This window comes from Anopheles funestus, chromosome 3RL, assembly GCF_943734845.2.
Source record: "Anopheles funestus chromosome 3RL, idAnoFuneDA-416_04, whole genome shotgun sequence".
NCBI classification, from domain to species: Eukaryota; Metazoa; Arthropoda; class Insecta; order Diptera; family Culicidae; genus Anopheles; species Anopheles funestus.
Genome location: NC_064599.1, coordinates 40,264,735 through 40,274,679, shown reverse-complemented (window position 1 = coordinate 40,274,679; position 9,945 = coordinate 40,264,735).

Below are 9,945 nucleotides of genomic sequence, written 5' to 3'. Positions count from 1 at the left end.
CGCCAACTAAAGCTATATCTGCCGGTAAAGCGATAAAAATAGTTTACATTTTTGCGCGAAATTTTAAACCAATATTGGTCAGCGGTACCACAAAGATACAAAAAGAAAAAAATGGCAACCAAAAATAAACAAAAACAAAACTGCACCGTCTGAAGAAAGACAAATTTGCGTACGCCCACTCGTATTGTGCCGCATACACAATGCACCCCAGAGCATAAAGGTAACTCTTCTCGTCACTCGTGCTTAGCCGTCGCGAGCCGTGCGAAAGAGTTGTTTACAACCTTGACATAACTTTTGCGTACGCCTCTGGGTAATGCATAATAATTACATCGCCTCAAACCATGCGCAATGTCGCGTAACCTTGCGCACTGCGCCCACTCTCACACACACACACACACACACATACACACCATCCGCTCGTTTCTTCTCTACGACAGGCCTCTATCGGGTGTTGGTGCATGCGCATCGAACACGGCGAAGAAACCCCGATTAAGTATTCTTGCGTCGCCGTTTGTTTGGTTTGGTGGAATTTATTTCGATCCAATTCTACACCTGTATTGGGTCAACATTGGGTTGAATCTTTCCCATTGACTGTGGTTTCATTAAGACGAGGAAAGATTTAAGAGTAAAACAAAATGCTAAAGGTTTATCAAATTAAAAATGGGCCTAGTGAAACATTAAGTTCGTTGCCATAAACTCCAGGCACATTGGTTATCCTTTTGAAACACTATAGTGCTCAGGGTCCACAAGTAAATAAGTTCCCACCATTTGACAAAAGTTTACTCATGAGTCATATTTATTCGATGGACATCTGTCCATCCATTTGACCAAAAATTATGGCAATATTTTTGGTAAAAAACATGTCTTCTAGTTATGTTTAAACCAACGTATATACCTCCAAAGGCAGGTCAAAATGTTCAGCTTTACTTATATTTTTTAATGGGAAAAGAAATGCAACCGATGCATGTATTTCACTCCAGGAAGCATATGGGGCAGAATTAACGTTAATCCTAAATGCAAAAAAGCATAAACCAAGCTTGGTGTAAGAACTCATTCCTAGATCTTTTTGCTCTGCATATGGTGGGAGAAAAACGACATCGTATATTAAGAACTGCTTCGCTTAACATTATTAAGAAATGATTAAACCATCAGAGGAGACTGATATCGAAGCCAACCAATTCATTTTAAAGATTTTTTTAAAAGAAAAATGGCAAAAATATGATACTAACCACAATAGTTATCTGATGTTTCAAGAGAATTTTTTTTAAATCTTTTGATTATTGAAAAAAAACGTTGGGAACTTACTGGTACACCCAATAGTTATCTGATGTTTCAGGAAACTTTTTTTTAAATCAATCCTGCAAAAACGGATTCTTTTTTCTTCCTAGCCACCCATTTATAGAATGCTTTGAAGTGAATGATCAATTCACCTAACCGAGGTACAACCAGATGCAGAATTGATACAAATCCGACCATGTGAACAGAGACGTTGCTACCATCTACACCACCGAATTTCCAAAGCAATAATCAATTAATAACTAAAATAACATCCCCTTAAAGTACACTTACGGAAATAGTAAATTCTACCTCTTTCTAAATACATCAGAAAACAAATAACATTGAAATCGTGCGAAATGCACCATTCGTGACGATTTGCACTTGAAGATGATTTGTGTAATGTCGCTCACGTTTGCTATTTTGTAAAACATTGCCATCAGCTGCAAGCTTTTGCTATTGACATTTTCGCTAACAAATTAACGTCCAATATTATTGTGTGCCCTTCGTTGTGCACTTAGGTACCTTCACACATGGCGCTCATCCTTTCACTTGACTGCTTAAGCAGCATCAATACCAGCAGCAGAAAAGGAAAAGGAAGATCTGTCCCATAATGTCTAGCAGTAGCATCATTGCATCATTGCCAGTTTCGGAGGATATCTTGCGCTTTGAATCATCGACTATTTTTGGAACACGCATGACACTACACAATCACCGATACTGATCAGATGGTGTTGTACGATTCGTGTTGTTAAATGTGATAAATTAACTAACGAGCCATTTCAGTTTAAAAAGAAGATTTTTTCTTTTTTTGTGGTACGATTCCTAGTACCACCAAATCACGCTAGAGCTCTATTGATTGGCACCAAAGTTGACCAGGGACACCGTTACAGACAACGAAAATGTGATATCTTTGATGAGTTGCCTTGAGGTACGTGTCTATATTCGTATTTTATTTTCTTACTATCAAGAGCTAATGAGTGTTAGGGATAAAAGTGGCCAGTGATTAACTACACATTTTATCTTCTTCTAAATCCGCGTTGACCTTAACTTCGTCTAATATTTACCCAATCTATGTGACGCTTTCGTTTGATGGTGTTAGCTTTAAAGCATTATTTAAACTTTTATTTTGTAATGGAATTGAAACATACCTTTAAAGCATTTTTTAACATTATGCTTGTAATGGAATTAAAAGGAACATAGAACAAATACTTCATAAATAGAATGTACAAAGTGGAATAGTATACTAAATTCTGTGCGATTTTTATAAGAAAATACATTCTAGTTGTTTGGAACATCTTTGAGGTGATCAAGGTGAATATACTATATTCCGTATATTCGTGCTGTGCTGTGATATCGTACTTGGAATAAGGCCACCACTCATATTCATGGCTCAAGGATAAAAAGCCAGATAGCGCAGCCGATAGACAAGACAAGCAATGGATTCATTTAAACTTATGTGCTTACTTACTTTCGATCCCTTTAGGGCAGGAATCTATAACTAAGAAGCCAACAAAGCAACGACTTCCACCAGCTTTAATAGGATCAAGAAATCTATCCAAAAAATAAAACTAGATCTAATCGAAAGGTGTGATTCTACAACGCCACTCAACCTGGATTGGGTTGCATTCCTAGTCTGTGAAACAGGAACTGGTTTTGCAAATCCTATTAATTACATAACCGCAACGAATGATTGAATTCACCTTCAAGATGAAGGTTCCTATCGTTCTGATTGAAACAAAAGGTTTGATGGAAACAAAATTCCATTAATGGTGTATCAATGATTAAGAAATGTGTGTCAATTTGAAAGAAGTTACAAAATACACTAACACTAAATACAAAAAAGGAACAGCACAGTATGTGTTATTCATGATTGTCATCATGCCCAGGATTATTAAGAATATCATTTATTACACAGCATTACACTGAGCAATTCCTCGCACCTCACCGATATGTCTAAATCTTCGAATGCCATTGATCAAATCTCATCTGAACCACTGTGCGAAGGACATGGACATGCATGTGATTATCATGTTGGTTGCCTTTGAAAAATTTAAATTTGGTAAGCTGATTCTATGGCGAACAGGACTCAATTAGGTCATTATTCGTCCAATCAATAGATACATATTTAGACAATAAAATGATAAAAAATGGTGCTTGGATAACTAGCTCTAGCAATGAGAAGAATTTGATGAAAAAGCTATATGGCCAACGACATTTGAATCGTCCCAGTACACCATGGACTAAGATGCCTTTTCACAGTTAGGAGAACGACATGTCGTTCAATCACTGGGAAATATATCTCCATTTATTGTTGATTCTCAAGTAAAAAGCTATAAAATAACTAAAACCAACGCACTAACATAAACATTTTACACAGTTTACATTACATATTGCTGATTATCGGATGCACACATACGAACACATGATAAAGTTAATGGCATAGCTTTACATCTGTGAAGAAAAAACCTTCCTCAACAATAATTCCCCAGATTCACTAATTCCACTAGGCGCCTCAATCAACCGCACCGGAACTTCCTTCATTTGCGGTGGTAAACTTTCATCTAATGGCTTTAACGCTTGTATAATGTTTTATAAGGCTTCTCTCTCGCTCTCTAAAACACATACATTCTTACTAAACCCCACGGAAAGGTGCAATTGAAGTCCCCAAACCTTTCTCAATGGTGCAAATGCGACCGCGCCACCTCATATAAAACCGTTGTGTGCGTACCGAGCGCAGGCTTGAAATTAAATATTTTCAATGCTTTGCTCCTTCCATACAGCAGTCGGACTCTAAGCTTTGCTTACGCTTGCCGCCAATCATTTTCCTCCCTCGCCCTTAGCCGATTGTTGTTTGGATGTGGAAGGACAAAATTCTACAAACAAACAAAACATTCGCCCGACCGTACGTTCGCGCGGGCTCAAAAGAAAATTGAACGGATCTAAATCAACTTTGGAGCGCGAAATGAGGTTGAAAAATTGCCTTCGGCAAGGTCGCCCAACGTGAACGCGCGCGCGCCTTTGCATCCATTCGCTTTGGCCTTAGGAGAGTGGATGTCAAAACAGCCATAGGAACGCGCACGCACACCAAACAAATGATATAATAGCAGGTACTAAACGCTACTCTTCGTGCAGCGGAACCCCACACAGGAGTGTTAGTAAAACCGCGATCACCATCGCGATCAACAACGGCGATGGTGTGGTGAGTGAGTGAAGCTGCTTGGTAGAGATCCCCGGTAATAGGAGAGCTGAACCGCGGGGGGCGGAGGATGGGCGAAATAGAACAGGTGCTAAGGAATATGGGGGTATTCCAACCAAAACTAACTCCTATTTTGAGTGCCCGAGTCGTGCCAAACACGGTGCTACGATCGATGAAATTCTTGCGTGAGACAGCCTGTTGGTTAGTAACAGAGGCCTTTGCAGCATCAATTAACCGCACCTGTGAGGCTGTGACTCGCAATCTAGTTTCTCAGCATGCCGTCCGTAAATATTACGTCTTGTAGTGGGAGCTTTGCACTCTCAATCACGAACTAGTGAATGGAACGATTGGTGTTCGGGGTAGCCTCTAGCGCCCACACAGCACACATCCTTAGATCGTTACATTTTCATAATCTCCTGTTTTTGTATCCCACTTATGTGTGTTTAGAACTGTTTTGATCAGTGAAGCGAGTTGTAAAAAATACAAGAAGTTGAATTCGTGCAAACTTCGTTTGCATCAGAAGCGTTCGATGATAAGGTAAGGATTTTCAAGCTGTATAAATTATCAAATCTTTAAAACATTCAAATGCGGCCAATAACACCCGTAAAAAGGCGATCTTTCACGGTTGGAGGAAGGATATATTTCCCCAAAACAAATAAAATTTTACGAAAATAATGTATTGCTTAGATAAAAAACAAACAAACGATACGAAACAACACAAACAAAGACTCTAAATAAAATGTTGAAATGAAAAAAACACATCTCTAAAATGCGCATCTGTAACTTGTTGTGAATGAAACTAAATTAAAAAATAAAACAAAGATTCGGATCTTTCCATTTAGATGACATAACTTGTCGGTCGCTTGTGCTCTCACTTCTTTCTCTGTTTTGAAGATGTTTACAAGAATTTAGTTTTCGTTCTCTTTTGCATCTCAAATTTTAATTAGTTGATTTCAAATTTTGCATTCCTTTTCTGCATTTATCTGCTTCTGCCGTATCGTTTTTCACTATTTTTAGCATTCCGATATTTTTACTGATATTAGACGTTAACCATTTTGGTCGTTAGGCTTATTTTGTTTGTCGTCTGTCTTCCTCTCTTTTTCTTTCTTTTCCTCTCTCTCTCTCTCTCTCTCTTTTCGCAAATATATTCTCTACTTTTCGTTCGTTTCAATTTCCTTTACCATAAAGGAAGTTTTCATCCGTGCATTCGCAATAAATAACAACTCGACGTTATAACATGTTACAGCGTAGTATGAGCCGGTTTCTGTACAATCAAATCTGATGCCAGCCGCACGCATTCGGTTTCAGTGCGCGATCTTCTCCATCGGCTTTCGTAAGCCAACATATGCATCTGCTATGTTACGATTCATCGCCAGCTACGGCCCATTAGTTTTCGAATGCCTTTTTGTTCCGTTTCTAAAACGCACGCTCGAACCACACCTGAATGTCAAGGTCACGCATAAGCTAAAGAAATACGACCATCGATACTCCCGTGATGGGTTCCTGCCGTCGTGCGTCTGGTTTCAAAGTCGTACTGGACGAGACGTTGCCAGTTACGGCTGCGTTCGTTTCGATCCCTGGCAAATGTCACGCCACCATGTATACCCGGTGGATGAGGGAGCTTTTTCTTTTCCTGTTGCTGCACTACCCGTTGGGACTTCTCCGAGCAACAGGATCAACAGGAAGAGCAGCATTAGCATGCATTTTTAAGGAGAGGAATATTTTAATTAAGAGCATAATTTTTTGTTTTGTTGCTGCTTGAATATTTGGCAAAGATTTCTGCGAAGAAAAGTATAAGTTGAATTTATAATGCCAAGAATTACATGAACATGATTGAAAGTTTTTACGACTATTAAAAACAACCTTAAAACAACTTTTCCTAATGATAATTGAATACCTCTTCATATAATTTCATGATAGCGTAAAGTGTATCCATAAACAAAGAAACTTTCTATAGTCTTTAATTTTTCAATAAAATTTTCAAAAAAAAAAATCTTGGTTAAAAAGAATAAAAACCTTTAATCGTATTGTTTTCTTTCCACGAAAAGATTTCAATCAACTAAAAGAATTCATGCCCCCCTCGACACCGTTTAAAATTTGCTGTACGATGTAAAATGCCTTTTGCAATCCCGCGAGCAAAACAATTCAAAACAAGGAACTGGAAGCCCCGGAACGCCTTGACATTTTTGTTCACTAGACATCGCTAGTGGACGCGCTGGTATAGCAACGATAGCAACCAGTTGATGTTCTGTTACTGTTGCATTGCGCGTCATCCAACGGTTCGCTGTACTACACCTGGAAGGATGTATACGGACTAAAAGAAATAAAATGTTAGCCCTTGCCACCCTGTTCTCTTTGTGCGCCATTTTGTAAAGTGCAACCTTTATGGCAGTACTAATTGTTGCAGTAACTGTGAAACGATTCACATTTGCAGATATTTATCAACGGATCAAGTCTCCATCTTTTGTATTGAATTTTTGTATTTATGTATGGCAGGTTGAGAAGTTTTAAATAGTGTACCTATTTTTTATCGACGTTTAGATTCATTTAGAGATAAAGATGGTGAAAAGCAAAAGTACAGTTAAGTATAAAACGCGTTCTTAACGTAACGTAGTCAATTCAAGTATCACGTATTGCGTTGGAGACTGTTTAGAATAGTTTTTAATAAAAAAAAAGAGTTGGAAATGCATTTTAATTAGTTGCGTACCCTTTTAGGGGCGGGCCCGGTGGTGTATATGATAAACGGCGCCGATCCACACGGCAGGACCGGGTTTCAAATCCAAAAACTGACTATCCTGTTACGTGGTAAAACAAGTCTTGATAAGGCCAGACCGTTCTAACCGAACGCAAAAAAATACGTACCCTTTTCATCTCAATTTTGATTGAATATTTCAATCAAATCTTCAGTTAAACCTCAAACTAGAATTATATTTAAACCATAAATATTTAAACCATAAACAAGTTCTGCAAAATTAAAAAACTTAAAATAGCAAAACAAAAATAATTTTCCAATTCATTCAAAATAAATAACTATATTTAAGCAGTTTTTTTTAAACATATGGTGGGAACACGTGCAAATTATGATATTTATTAAAATTTAGTATATGTCTCTAAAATCTTTTTACAAATATGCAAAAATAAATGAAAAGTTGAATTAACATATATGTATGAATAGTAAAGAATAAATAAATATATATGTTTTCGTAAACGCAATAAAAATGTGCCAATAATCAGTCGTAGATTTACGTAGTCGATTTACGTTAGTTTTTAAAAATGTCCTGTCCGAAATTCGAAAAGTGGTAACTCTATTTTGTTCCCGTTGCATATATTATCGAAGACAGCCTGGTAAAGGAAGATGATAAGATGAGGATAACCGTCAACAATTTATTATTTATTTCTTGTAAATTAATAAAAGGACTGTTAAGAATAACTAAAACACAAATTATATAAACGTTTTTGAGCCACCTAGTAAAAGAATAGCTAGTAAAAGAAAAAAATACAAATTATTCCTATTAATAATTCCTTACTGCACTTTACTCTAAAAGATGAAACTGTTTATTTTTTCTTTCGTTTTTCGTGCAAACATCAATGAGAGAAACTGATAAAAAATGTATTAACGCACGCAATCATGTTGCTGCAGCTGCTAATGATGTACTGACCATTATTGGTTGTCAAAAGCTCATCACTCTTCGGTGGATCAATGAATGGGCAAAACAAGTGAAACTTGTATGCTTTATGTAAAATTGTTGCGGTTTTTAATTAACTGTCAGTAAACGTAAAAAATCATAAAAAAGTAAAATGAGCGTCGTAAAGAATAAAATCTCCTGTCAAGCTATAAAAATTACTAACAATAGAGTGCACCAATTTTGCAAGCATTTGAGCCCGATTGTGAATTATCTGCGTAAGATAACGGGAAGAAATAAAACGTGGCTAAGTGGTCCATCCATTTGATAAAAGGGAAGATTGCACATTATAATACTAAGCTAACAGCTACCAGACTTTAGGACAATAAAATATTATGCGATCATAAAATGTGCAGCACACCACCTTATTACGGTGGTTTACGCCAAATAGATTGCGCCCATTTCACTACACGAATTAGTATGTAATTTCCCCGCTGTTAGTGTGCATATTGTTGCTTCCCTACATTTTATTCATTTTGCTCTTCATCGCACCGATTTGCAGCTAAACGCTCCGGATTAATTGGACCGATTAGCGCTTGGTGTGTGTGTTAATAGTGTTATCACACGAAAGAAATCCGTCTTTTTCCATACCGGCATGTAAAGAAACTAATTTGAACCGATACGCATCTGGATGTCACTAGACGGTATCAGCACTAGGTGTTAAATGCTACCGACAATCTATGCTCCTACTCAACAGACACGCCATCGCGCATCAGTCATCCGCCACAGATAGTTTGCTCTCTTTCTTTCCCTGCGCAAAAGATGTTGTGTGTGTTTTCTAAATTCGGTTTCAAATAAAAGTGAAATCTAACGAAATTTTCTTTAAACCAGATAAGTGGCAACGGTTTCATGGTTCATCCACTGGCACACCAACATACGGCCATACTGCAGATACTACACCACGCGCGATCTAATGGCCGCAATGTGCGCGAGTACGCATTGCTTCCCGCGCAAGTGCAAGTGATCGGGTACATAAAGGTGCGTTTGCATGAGGAAGAGTGTTGGGCAAACAAACAAAAAAAAAACAAAGCCATGCAGCGAATTAAAGAAGAAAACAAAACAACCAAATGGCAAAATGTTGAAAGAAGTATAACGGACGGACGGCCCATTAGTGTATGAAGCGGAATGAAATTGCACACAAGAAGCACAAGCAGAGAACCACGAGGAAAGGATCGAAAATAACAGCAACAAAACTGTAGCAAACAACAGCTGCAGCTAATCCGGGGGAGGGGGGGAGTTGGGTGTTGGTATGGTACGCAAGATGCAGTAGAAGCAAAAACACAACACGGCCATCAGCAAAGCAGCCACCGTGATTAATTAGAAATTGTGATACATTTTTACGAATCCGCACACTGCGTAACATACGCAGCGCGCCCGAAGATCGTGGCGCTGTAGGTCAAGCCTCTTGCATACCTGTTGGGAAAGTGGCGGTGCCGGGCGCAAGTGTTTGGCTTTTCTTTTCCAACTTTTTCTTCCACTCCGCCACAAGTGTGTGGGTGTGCGGAATGGCCACGAAACCGCGTCAATCGGTTGTCTAGCGGTCGGTGTTTAGCTGCTGCCAAACTGACCGCAGCTGAATCGATCGATCAATGACCAAAGTGCAACGAATCCGATCGATGAATTCCATCGATCCATCGATCGGGGCCCATCGCACCGGGAGGCAAACTGCATGAGACTGTGTTCAGCAGGTTGTCAAACGATCACCGTTGCGGAATGCGCACGTTACACTCGTCTTCGTTTCGGTACGGCATGAAAGTTGTCTCATGCTTAGTCCCAATACGATGAGGA